General features: G+C 47.2%; 1 protein-coding gene across 3 annotated transcripts in view; it reads right to left on the bottom strand.

Moving 5' to 3' along the window:
* MYO1B (myosin IB) overlaps positions 1 to 12,506 on the bottom strand; it is a 187,910-nt gene extending 175,404 nt beyond the window's left edge. For all 3 annotated transcript variants that reach the window (XM_042949506.1, XM_042949508.1, XM_042949509.1), the window contains exon 1: positions 12,284 to 12,506. The gene's annotated coding sequence lies outside the window, so the exon portion shown is untranslated. The remainder of the gene's footprint in view (positions 1 to 12,283) is intronic.
* Between the last annotated feature and the right edge of the window lie 695 nt (positions 12,507 to 13,201).

Raw genomic sequence — 13,201 nt, 5'->3', positions numbered from 1 at the left:
CCAACAAATTTCTCCTTCTCCACGTTTTGGTGCAAATGAAATGAAACAGGCAACAGCCACAAACATGTACAAAGTCCTGCGCATACCTAGGTGAGTCCGTGCGAAAACGGGTACATGCCGCACGGGTACATGTACATACATACCTTCTCCGACCGCTGCCTTACTCAAAAGTCGTATGTGTATTGTTCCTAATTTAAAGGATTCCTAATCACGAATCCTTCTGAAAAAGAAATACTAACTCCTGGTGATACCCATTCTATAAGTCTAGATTTTACTGTAATTGTACTAGACTTCCTCACAGCACAGAAAGAATGCTCATAAATATTTATGTCACATTCAAATTGGGCATTTGTGGTGAGAGATGAAAAACATTATAAATTGTGAAATATGGGATGGGAAGGCATCACCTCATTCAAATCCCCTCAACTAGATTTCACATTCAACTGTGAAATCTCACTGAAATTAGCAATATTTCTCAAGGAAGTAGCTCTTCCTCTCCACGGCTGTCATATCCTCCTTGAAACCTGTGTCGGTATTATTTTGAGATACTCATAGAATACCCCTGCTTACGCATAAATTCCTGCAGATAAAACAAACTTAGCAGGAAAGACCATTTCTCCACTCACGATTATACAAGAGAGCATGAAAGGAGAGCTGGAAAGCTTGCCGAACTTTTTAAAAAGTAATTAAAAGCAACGGACTTTTGAGGAAATGTGTCAGATTTGGCAAGGTTTTCTTTGTAAAAATGCACCTTGGTAATTGTCCAGAATTCTGTTCTTCCAGTTTGGAAACGTTTAAAAATTCTGACACATAATGAAATGGTAACAATACAGATCATCCTAAGAAAAACAGGGAAAGAGGAGAAATTTAACTTCCTCATCCCCTCAATCTTCCCTTCTTCCAGGCTCCCAATCCCCCATGATTCCTGGAGCTATCAGGAGGCACAGACCCACCTCCCCCTGCCCCCAGAGTTTAGTGATTTAGTTAGAAACTAAGTCAATCAATCAATTAATTACAGGTGTGAGTAAATAAAAGGCAACTCAATTTAGATTTTTGAAGGCAAAAAGTTACATTTAGTTTTACGATTAAAAATAAAGAAAAAAATACTCTTTAAATTGTAGAACGTATGCATCTCCTTTACTGCACGACAACAAGTAAAGGAGAAAGATGGGGGATGAAAAAGAACATATTCGAGGGGGAGGGGAGTATGGGGAGCCCAAAAGAGACTGAGTGACAGATGGCTGGAGGCCTGCTCAGGGAGTGCAAGAAGGAACACAAAGGGAAAAACAGAAGAAGAAACAAAGAATGAAGAGTTTCCTTTCACTAGGAACCACATCCCCCACCTTCTAACTTTCAGGGCCATCTCTACTAAAGACTTTTAAATACCGTTGTACTTCTGCCCGGAGAGACATAAACCGGAAGGTACCCCACCACGTGTCAAAGCAATCTGAGCAGGCAGGACCCAGGCGTCCCTCCTCTTCTGCCCCACTTTAAAGAACCACTAGGGTTAAGTGCCAGCCTGGCCTTTTTCCATAAGATGTTATTATATTATCATCTGTACAAAAGTAACATAACCAGATTATGGGAAACGTGTAAAATAAGAGGGGTAAAAGTAAGTCACCACAATTACACCAACACAATCGCCATGAACATTTTGGTTTATTTCTTTGCCATCTTTATTCCTAATTATTTTTTAGGAGTAACTTGAGTCCCGTATCAAATCATAAATTATGTGCACTGCTCGGATTCAAACAGGTCTGGGTGTCTGGCAGGGAGGAGGGAGAACCCCAGGAATCCATTTTCAGGAAAGACCAAGGACTAGTAACTAACCTTTACACAGAGTGATGCCTGTGCCTGACGCTGTTTTAGACACATACACGTGTTAACACGTTGAATCCTTACTACAAGCCCCAAAAGAAGGCTCTATTGTGACCTGCATTTTGCAGATGAGAAAGCAGAGGCATAGACAAATTAAGCTACCTGCCCAACGCCATGGACTATTAAGCAGAAGAGTCAAGTCTCCAAACCAATACTTTCTCTAGAACTAGCCTGTCACCACTGCACCACACTGCCTCCCACTGAGGCATGTAAGAAAGAACCAGATTCAGTCACACTTACCCCGGTGCAAAGCTTCAATGACCAAAGAGCAGTTAGTCTAGGTGGGCTTAAGTGAAACTCACACAGGACCCCTCCACCTACCCCAAAGCCTTCAGTGTATCTTTGGAGAAAGGGGGGTGGGGGGTGGGGGGTAAGGACTTAGCCACTGAAAGAGCCAAAGGTGGCCCTGCTCCAAAACCCTCCCGGGAAGGGAAGAGGGCTTGTCCAGACTCAGAGCAGGACCCAGTCTGAGCAGGATTCTGATGTGCCCAGCAGGTGCCAGTACACGGGGTAATGGCAGCACTCAGACGGGGAACTGGGGATGGAGGATGGGCAGCAGCCCAGTTCAAGCTGCACCACGGAGGCACTCTCTTAACTCGAGCGTTTTCTCTTCTTCTTAAAAAAAAGTTTTTAATGTTTATTTATTTTTGAGACAGAAAGAAACAGAGCATGAGCAGGGGAGGGGCAGAGAGAGAGGGAGACACAGAATCCGAAGCAGGCTCCAGGCTCCAAGCTGTCATCCCAGAGCCCGACATGGGGCTCGAACTCATGAGCTGAGAGATCATGACCTGAGCCGAAGTCGGACATTCAACCGACTGAACCACCCAGGCACCCCTCGAGCATTTTCATTTGAGGAGGAAGGGGCGGAAGAGGAAATTACTGACCAAAAATAAATATTCCCATGTCATCATAATTTACACACTATTGAATACCACTATCATGATGATTTACTAAGAGGCAGTAACTTGATTTCAGTCACTGATTACTAAAATTTCCAGCAATCTACCATTAACAGCAGAACCCCATCTTGGGGCTTCTGAGCTTGTTTTTGAGGGTCTGGAAAGTTCTTCGGGCTTCTCTTCCTCCAGCACCGACTCATTCTCAAGACCACTGCACCAATGTCCACGTCCTCAGGCCCTCCCTGGAGCCTCAATCTAACATCACCTCTCTTAGCCTTTCTTATTCTCACAGTCCCCTGTCCTTTTCCTTCACAGCACCAATCACAATTCATAAATCATAAATATCTGCGTTCATTTCTGCAACATCTCTCTCCCCTCATATGCCATGAGAGCGGAAATCATGCCTGTGCTACCACCACTGAAGACTAGTACAGGGTCCAGTCCACGGTCCGGCACATAGTAAGCACCCAAACATCTGATGAATGAATAAATGCATACACTGAAGAATTTAAAAAAGTCACCTCCCCTTACTTCGAAAAGTACTGCAGTAATCTTACCAGTGGGAAAGGTGACATTTCCACCACAGGGTGTATTTTGTGCTCTATTAGGTAAGCTACCCAACCTCAGGCTCCAAGCACAAACCCAAGTTTAAGCGGAAACTTGATCAGTCAAGACCAATCTACAAACAAACACAAAGTCAATGCCACTGTTGTACACCAGCAACACCAATCAGAGATATGAGACACAAATCCATTCACAATGACCACAAAAACCATGAGGCACATTGGCACAAATCTAACAGAAGATGTAAGCGTTTCAGACACAAAATGATAAAATTTCATCAGAGGACATAAAAGACATAAATAAATAGGTATATCAGGTCACAGATGGTAAGCCATGAAGCCCTAAAGATCTCAATTCTCCCTGCATACTATATACATGTAATGTAATAACAATAACACAATTTAAAAAAAAAAAAAAAGCCACATGCCTAGCTAATGGGAACAAGCTCCCCAGTATGGAGAAAGAGGCAAGAGTGTAATGTGTGTGTGACACATCAACAGACACAAATAGGGAAAGTGTCATTTTTGTGAATTCCAGTAATTTAACTATTAGGGGTGTGCAACATTCCTTCTAATATTTTGACTGTTTTAAATATTTTCTCTTTGTTTTAAGCGGTGAAACAGTAAATGCTCTAAGTTCAGAAGAGCAAGAGTCTGGGGGAAACTGGTTGAGATGAGAACAAACCCGGTTGTGAAAGACGTGTAACAGGGTGGAGAGGGCCTTCCAGGGTGAAGGAAAGCTCCAGGAGAATAATGAGGTCAAAAAGCTTAAGACACATCTGAGAGTGAACCAAGTGTGGGTGGCTCACATCAAACGAATACACATTCTCCTACAAAGTCAGCTGGTAATGGCTCTAGAAATGGTACTATGAAGTAACTATAGCAGTGTTGTCAAATAATGACCCCTGCCAGAAGGGGTTCAGTGGTCACACAATGGGGACATGTGCATACTGTATCTCTCTCTTGGATAGTCATAGTCCGCAACCACAAATGAAAGGCCGTAACAAGTCTTTCTGCAAAGAAACCTATTTAAAATGTTATTGAACCAACACCTACTTCTCCAAGGAACCCTTTTTGAAGTACACATCTACTCACTTTATGGGATTTTTTTTTTTTTTCAACCTAACTTTTTATGGAACAACCCACTTTGGTAATTGCTACATTCTACTAACCCAGCATTTTAGAGGCCTGAGCCAGAGCAGAGGCTTAAGGACTTGGAAATTAAAGGCAATAATAAACCAAATAAAACAACTGAATGGATGGGTCACAGAAAGTGGAGAAGGAGGGAATGCTTCTGGAATCCCAAGTCCAGATGATGATGGGAATCCTATCAGCACAAACAGCCAAGTCAAAAGAGGATCAACTATTAGGTACTGGGTATTGAGCTTGAATTTAGATGGACTTGGGGAGACAGTGAAATATTCCCCTAGAAGGAAAACTGAGCAAGAAGTTAAAAGACTACAGTCAAGGAGCACCTGGGTGGCTCAGTCATTAAGCATCTGACTTCAGCTCACGTCATGACCTCACGGTTCATGAGTTCGAGCCCTACCTAGGGCTCTGCACCGACAATGCAGAGCCTGCTTGGGATTCTCTCTCCCTCTCTCTCTCTGCCTGTCTCCCACATGCTCACTCTTGGCGTGGGGGGGTGGGGGGGGGCAGTGAGAAAAGAAAAGAAAAGAAAAGAAAAGAAAAGAAAAGAAAAGAAAAGAAAAGAAGACTACGGTCAAGTTCCCAGATCTGTCCCAGGTCAACTTCATGAACCTAAGCAGGTCTCAGATACAATGAAGGGGTTACAGCAGTGACCTTTAGGCTCTTTCAACTTTAATACTCAACTATTCCAAAAATTGGGCACTTGAGAGTCAAAATACCAATACTATCAAGTTCCTTTGAAGATGTGAAATGTATAGAAGATAGAACAAAAATAAACAATTCAAGAATCTGAATATATGAATTTAAATATATGAATGAGAAGTTTTTAAGAGATCATGCAATTAGAGATATTTAAAGTTATCCATGAAACCTACGAAGCTATGAAATCTAACTCCAGCCCCCTGCCCCGATGTCACAGAATACTGTTAACTTATATTCTGCTGCTGCACAAAGCAGAAGCCTGAATCTCACCCAATGTGACAATTCATATGTTTTTATGAATACCTCTCAACACCCTGAAGATTTCAAGCAAATGAGAACTTCTTCCTAGATGGCTCACCACATCAGGGGTAGATCAAAACTGTGGTCAGCCTATTACAACTGTTAAGCAGAGTGCCTACAAAACACTAGCCATGCACACTGACCTAAGCCCAGGGTTCATAAAAATTAAGCTTTTCCTGGGGTGCCTGGGTGTCTCGGTTAAGCGTGCAACTTCGGCTCAGTTCATGACCTCACGGTTCATGGGTTCGAGCCTCACATCGGGATCTGTGCTGACAGCTCAGAGCCTGGATGGAGCCTCCTTTGGATTCTCTGTCTCCCTCTCTCTCTGCTCCTCCTCTGCTTGGGTGCCACACACTCACTCTCTCTCTCAAAAATAAATAGACTTTAAAAAATTTTTTAAAAATTAAGCTTTTCCTAAAAGCATTTAGCCTGGGATTCTAAAATGAATAAAATCATGATGATCCTTCTGAAGTACTTTCAAGGGGAAAAAAAAGATCAGCTAAGAACCGCAAGTAGCCCTGTAGGGTCTAATAACAAAGAACTTAAAAGGAAGCAGCATTCAGGGAGAAGAAAGAAGGAAGGTGCGATGGAAAATGCAAGCAGGCTAGCAGGGATTTTTCCATCAAGGCTGAAAAGTTTTTGAAAAAACCAAGAGTTGTTGTTGCTGTTTGTTTTGACTGAAGTGTACAAAAACTACTTTCGTGCAACCCGTGAAAATCAGCAGGGAAATGACATGAACACCCCGTTCACAAAACTCAGTAGTTAACAACCTGTTCCATCGTCTTTTCCATGCAATTTTTGAAAACCTCTTTAAGGATGTCGAATTCCTCTCTTTTCTCTTTAACAAGTTTAAAAATACATAAGGTACAATTTTGAATTGTATTTTCATTTTTAACACAGCAAAATGAAGACACCTGGGCACTTCCAAGCTTCCTGGATCCACCCAGGATCAGTGGGAAAGTCCCTGGAAGGCACAGACCTGGTTTCCTCTTGGCCTCTCAAACTATCAGGGAAAGCCAGGCACCTGGTATTTTTAGAAGCTCAGTGTTGTTTATCTGATAAGAAAAGAAAGAATGTCAATTTTCACTTTTCTCCAGACTTCAACTTCTAAAACTGCCTATCTTGGAAGAATATAAATTCTACACCAACCCTCTTTTTCCCCGCCTTGTCCGACGTCTTGGTCCCTCAGCCCCAGCTCCACAGCGGTGCTCACACCATACCACTCACCCACGTCGGGCCCTGACCTCCAACTGGATGACCAGCAGCACACCGTCTGCCTTCGGACAGACTAGAGACCAGAGACCAGACAAGGCCCCTGCAAAGCCCCAGATGGCCGTCTCATTCCTGCAGATAAAGAAGTGCCAGGAGAGAGTAAGAAAGAGCACAGGCAAGGAACGGGTCTTCACCAGCAGGCTAAATCCTGTTCCCCACGTCGCCCTCATCTGGGGGAGACTGAGGCACGATGGGAGAGCCAAGCATGAGGCCCAGAAAAGAAGGAGAAACTGAGAAGCATTTCAACCAAACGGCCCAGCTCTGGACTGGCCAAGGACACCCACGGGAACCCTGACTCCAGCTGACAAAGGAAGCAAGGAAGGCAGCGGGGAGGGACTGTCAAGGGCAGGCCCTCCCTCCAACTCCTTAAAATATACTCCTTACAAGTGGCCCAACGCAGGACGCCTGGGTGGCTCAGGAGGTTAAGCGTCAGACGACATCTCAGCTCAGGTCACAGTCTCTTGGTTCGTGAGTTTGAGGGCCGCATCCGGCTCCACACTGGTGGTGTAGAGCCTGCTTGAGATTCTCTCTCTCTCTCTCTCTCTCTCTCTCTCTCTCTCTCTCTCTCTCCCCTCCCCCACTCTCTCACACTCTCTCAAAGTAAATAAATAAACTTAAAAGAAAAAAAAAAGTGGCCCAAAGCTTCAAAGAACATTGCACCAGGAGGCAGCATGTTGTTCTGGAAAGCACACAGTTCCTGGGCTTACTCAGTTCCCTCATCCACAAATATCTCCTACTGGAGGAGAGCAAGGAGGATTCAACAAAACCAGCTGTAGAGAGCACCCAGCATGAGGCCTGACACAAAGAAAGCACCCAACACTTCACTGACAAGAGCAATGACTGTCATATAAAATATGAATGCTTCATTCTTTGGGGACCTGGCATTTCTTGTCCATAAGGTAAATACAGCCGAAGTCTGTGAACAGCCTCAACGGGACTGAATCGCCAGCCAGGCTGAACACAGGAGGAGGACAGGACACTGGCAGGTGTGAAGGAAAAGAAAGCAGGAGGCACCAAGGTCCTACCACACGCCAGGGCCAACCACGCAGGTCGGCACCTTCCCCCATGGAAGGGCACTTTAGACATCCTCAGGATCCACAAAAGGATCCCCCGCGCTCTCCTCCAGGATGCTGCTTCCTAACATCGCAGCCAATCCAACCTTCAGAGGCAGGTGTTGAGACCCCGGGCCCTTGCGCACCATCAAAGGCTGGAGGAAATGAAACCTCCGACAAAGAAGGAGAGGGCACTGTGCTCGGGGTCCCCCACACTCTCTTGCTTTTGTTTTCAGCTTTTGTCTTGGCAGCAAGTGTTGGCGTGACCCTGGTCACCACAGCTGTCACAGTCACTTTCTTCGTGTCACCAACATCCACTCTGGGCACAGTGACCCGCCCTGCTGTGCGTCCTTTGAGGCACAATGGATTTCCTTTATTGCTTTTTAATGCATGGCCTCCCATCACCCGTATGCTTAATAAAATACGAATGGATGAAGAAGGCACTGACAACTGAAGAGAAACCCAGGAAAGGTGACAGGGGCGAGACGCTGCTACACATCCCTCACCCTGCTCAGCTGCTAAGTTGGAAGGTGCTCCCCAATAGAGCTCAGCAGACCTCGTGTCTGGCTCCCTCCAAATAGCTGGCGAAGAGGAGAAGACAAAAGTTACCGCACCTGCACCATACTCCCTGAAGACCCCAAATGAGGTCCTAGCTTGAAACAATTACACACGTAAGTAGAACTTACAGTCTTCACAGTCTTGTCTTAGAAACAAAACCAATATTGACTTTCCCATTCGCCCAGGAGCATTCTGAGAAAGCCATAAACAAACGATGATGCCAAGTGTTAAAATCCATTCCGCTCCTACACTGGGTGGTCACTGCCAGGTCAAGGACAGGTGCCTCCTGCCCACGACCGCTCTCCATTCCACCCCAAGGACTGGAGACAGCTCCCATTCCCTTCTCACACGGGCAACTAAGCTCGTTTGCTTCCCCTGTGGGGAAGGATGAGCACAGAAGTCCCGTGAAATATGTGTTCCCATGAGCACAGAGATGTGATGATCTCAGAGGTATTGTAAAAAAAGGGCCCTCGACACTTCCCTAAGGAAGGATGTCTTCTGTAAAAGGCGCCTGCCAGGACCCAAAGCATGTGCTGGGAAAATGTACGGCCTGCTGCTGCGTATGTTTCCAATTCTGATGCCCCACTTCCTCTTCATAATCACATTCCTTCCCTCCTTATTTCTCTTCTAAAAAGACACTCTGGCACTGGGTCTCCAAAGTGTGCTGTTCTATGAAAAGGCTGTAAGACAAAAGGAGCTAAAATGGATTTCAATAAATATAAAATGCTTAAACACTATGTAAGATCTATTCTATTCCACCACTTTTAAAGGTCTCCAAAAAAGAATAGTTTTTTTAAGTGTTGGCAGCCTAACTTTTTAAAAATAAAGTTTCCTTCACTTAAAGCTTAGTCACACAGGCCATCACACAGCATAAAGCTTTTTAACAACACAGTTTTAAGGGTTGTGATGTCACTAACTGTGCCTTCCAAACCTATCTCACAGAGGTTCCTCAAAGGATCAGTTACGATAATATATGGGAAAGTGATACGAACTTTGCAAAAGGCGAATCAAATGATCAAACTGTTGTTATTCCTATTATTAACAGATATCATACCATACAATGTCTACACAAAAGACTAGGGACCTTGGAATCAGAGATCAGGGTTCAAATTCCCCGTCCACCACTTACTAGTTACCTACACAAGTAGGGTGTAAGAGGCCAAGCTACTCAATTCCCTAGGCCTCATTTCAACTGTAAAATGGATATAACACCCACTTCATCAAGCTCTAAGGATTCGTAGTTACGTATGCAAAACCCGTCACACATGGTAAACACTTACTAAAGGATAGTGACAATTACTCTTAGGCTATTTAATTAAAATCCAAATATCCAGCTACTGAAAACAGTAGAAGGGAAGGGGAGGAGAGGAGAGTCTCACCAAAAAGAAGGACAAATGTGAAAAACATGGATCTTACACTCTGAAGATCCCTTGTTAGCCAAACCACTCCCACCCCCACTCCTTCCCCACTGACATCCACAGCTCCTCCTTGCTTTGCATAACTGTGCGGCAACCACGGAGAGTCAGTCTTTAACGCCAGGCTTGACAAAGTGATGATTCATCCCATCCCATGAAGGGGGTGCAGCCAGTAGTCAGCCTCAACGCACAACAGGAGCTCCACGGGGAGAGCCCTTGGCCAGAGACAAGCTATGGAAGAGAAACCCCCTACCCGCACCCCGTGTCCCAGCAACAGTTAACACAGTCTCATGCTTTGCTTGTTGTTAATGTATATCCCAAGGAGTACTTGGGAGGAATCCAACTGCGCTACATTTTACAGAGTTATTCACAGCACACATGAAGAGTCCAAAATGGCAACACAACAATAAGGAAGGAGTCTCCCTCTGTTCCCTCTGTTTGCTGCCTGTGGCACAATGTTTTGCCAGGCAATGTGTTAGTTATAACAACAAACAGCTTGATGGTTGGACTACATCCCACTTCAGCTTCACATCATAATGGCTTCTGAGGACAAGTCCCACTGCTTCTCAGCCTGGCCTGAAAATGTGACCACATCCCCCCACGAAAAAGACAAACCCTCAGCAGCAGCTTGCACAGCTCTTTTCCATTACCACTTAGTGGGCAGGAAACATATTTTCCCCCTGGAGTAAGCTCCTAATTCCCATGCTAAGGTTAAGAGGCTTTCAAACTTGGTTGTCCTAACATGAATGCCCAATGGGGTGGTTTCACAGTGGGTCCTCAGAGCTGTCAAAGACACAGCACTGGGTCATCTGCCGCCCCTGCCTGCAGCCAGACTACATTCCTGGCCCTGCCTGCAGCCAGACTACTATACCTGAATGTCTCCTAAATTATCACCACGGTAACTCTAACCTTCAGTCCCACTTTGGGATCCTTCCACTACTGTCCCATAGACACAAACCCATGAACGCCTGGAAATGTCAGCCTCCTCCCAAAACAGGTTTGCTTGGAATACCCCATTCAAACAACACTCATCATTCAATGCCCCCTGGCTCCCTCAGCAGGTCAACCTTGTTTCCTCCTGGGTTTCTTGATTCCAATCTAGAAAAGGGTCACTCAACAAATAGCCAACATATTACATTTAATTCTACCTCCCCTTTAAAAAAAAAAAAAATTCCCATTCACCATAATGGTAAGAGTTCTTTTTCTTATTCCAGGTGGCCCACATGGGGAGAGTGAAAGCACAGAAGCAGTGGCTTTTCAACTCAAAATCCAAACACTGGTGTGCGGGGTGTGTTTTCTGGGAAAGCCTGCAAAAGGGTTTTTCAACTCAAGTGTTACATAATCTGATTCATTTATTTAGCAATGTCTAATTTTATAGTGGTTTCCCCTCAAACATTCCTGGAAAATTGTTATATACTATATTACAATAGAGAAAATTATTTTATGTCAAAATCAATTCTATAAAGTTTGCCTCATACCCATTCAAGCCAATATCCACTGGCTACACACACACAGATCCAGAGGCACACACATACACACAAACACCCTGATCCATAACAAAAAAAGTCTTCCTCCACCGTAACTAAGATTTGATTTCAGCAAACTAACACCGGGAGCGCCTAGAACTCAAGGAAGTGCACAACTTGTTGAGGCAATAAACGCTCGGGCCACAGCCTGAACAAAGCATTACAAAGAAGCTTCAGAAACCCACACGGCCCCTAGACAAAATGTTGTGTGTTTGCAATCCATTCTCCAGGGCACTCTCATCAACGCCTCCCCAACCCTCCTCCCGGCCCCCGCTAGCACCCTCCAGGGCTCCCGTACCTAATCTGGTTTTCATTCCGGCCCCGCTCCCTCCCCTTCCCTCTCAACGACCGTGAATCAATCCCATCCCGGGCAGGAAACGAGACCCAGGGCAGCCCCCTCCGCTGCGGCGGAACAAAGGAGCGAGGCGCAGCTGCACGCGCGGGACGCCCCATCGGGTCCTGGACCCCCTTCTCCCCTGCCGCCGCCGCCGGGGCACGCCGCACCTGAACCCCACTCCCCAGGACGCTCCATTGTTCTCCCTCCGTTTTCCTTCCCGGAGGAGGCCACTTCCAAAGAACCAGGGGGCCAGGAAACAGCTGTGGGCCAGGGAAATGGAGGGGTGTGGGTGAGAACGGGGAAGATCTGGATTCCACTTTGCCCACAGTGCTAGGAGAATAGGGCAAAGTAAGAGCAACTTAGTTCACAAGCCTGCTCTCCCACCCGCCCCCGAAACGACTGCGGAGTCACGACCACCGGGCGCGACCTCCAGCACGCGCGAGTTCTCGCCGCAGCGCGGCCACGCCGGGACGAGAGCGCCGCAGCCCCCTCTGACCCGTGCCCCGCGGGCTGCGGCGGGGCCACCGGGACCTCGGGCACAAAGGCGCGGGGCGCCCCCTCTACCGCCCCTGGCGGGCCGCGGCTGGAGCGAGCGGGCAGGGCAAGGGAGAGGGGGAAACCGCTCGCGCTACCTCGCCGGGCGCCACTCCGCCTCCTGGTCCTCTTCGCGCTCCGGGGCGCGGGCCCACTGCGAGGCTGCGGGGCTCCCGCGGCGGCTGCTCGGCGGAGGCTGCTGGGCGGACGCTGTCCCGCGGCTGCCGACCCTTGGCGCGCCCCGCGCTCCCGCACCGCCTCCACGCGCCGAGGCTGGGCTCCGGTGCGCGCCCGACTGCAGAGAGCTCGGCGGCTGCGGAGAGCAGGGCTGCGGCGGGAGGGGTGCGGCCACTCCCCTCTCCCCGGCAGACGGAGGGGCTGGCCGAGGGGCGGGGGCGGCGACCTCGCCGCCTGGGATTCGCCCCTCCGCGCGCCTGCAGGACCGGGAGCCGCCGCCTCCGAGCCGACTCACCTCCGGCCGCCCGGTGCCGGCTGCACAGCGCCCCCCGGTGAGCGCGAGCGGCAGCCTCCGCACCCGAGGGCAAGCCTAGATAGGGCCGGGAGGGGAGGGGAGGAGAGGAGAGGGAAAGGGAGGCGTCCCCGCCCAGCGCCCACGGAGAGCACGGCCCTTGTACCTTTTTTTACTCCTGAATTCACTAACATCAAACTAGAAATGTAATAACTGGGGCAGGAGGGATGACGACTAGGAGCCAGCCTGGGGGCACATACCAGCAAACACTGGGAGTGTTCTCAACAGTTCCTTCTGCCCCAGATAAAAAAGTTCGGATACCCAAGAATATCAGAAAGGATTAATTTGACCGAAACGGAAAAAAAGGTGTATTGAGTAGCCAAGTATGCTTTTACTTACAGGATTTGTAATATCTCACATTATGCTAAGTAGACACTGGCCAGTTCTCTGCTACAAAAAAATGAAAGATAGTTTAAAAGGAATTTCAAATACCCGTATATCTGAAAATAGCATATTAACTGCCATTGGGTAATGATCAGAGATGGGG

This window comes from Panthera leo, chromosome C1 (assembly GCF_018350215.1).
Source record: "Panthera leo isolate Ple1 chromosome C1, P.leo_Ple1_pat1.1, whole genome shotgun sequence".
In the NCBI taxonomy this organism is placed as follows: Eukaryota; Metazoa; Chordata; class Mammalia; order Carnivora; family Felidae; genus Panthera; species Panthera leo.
Note: the sequence above shows the minus strand (reverse complement) of the source record. Positions and strands in the feature narration are given on the sequence as shown.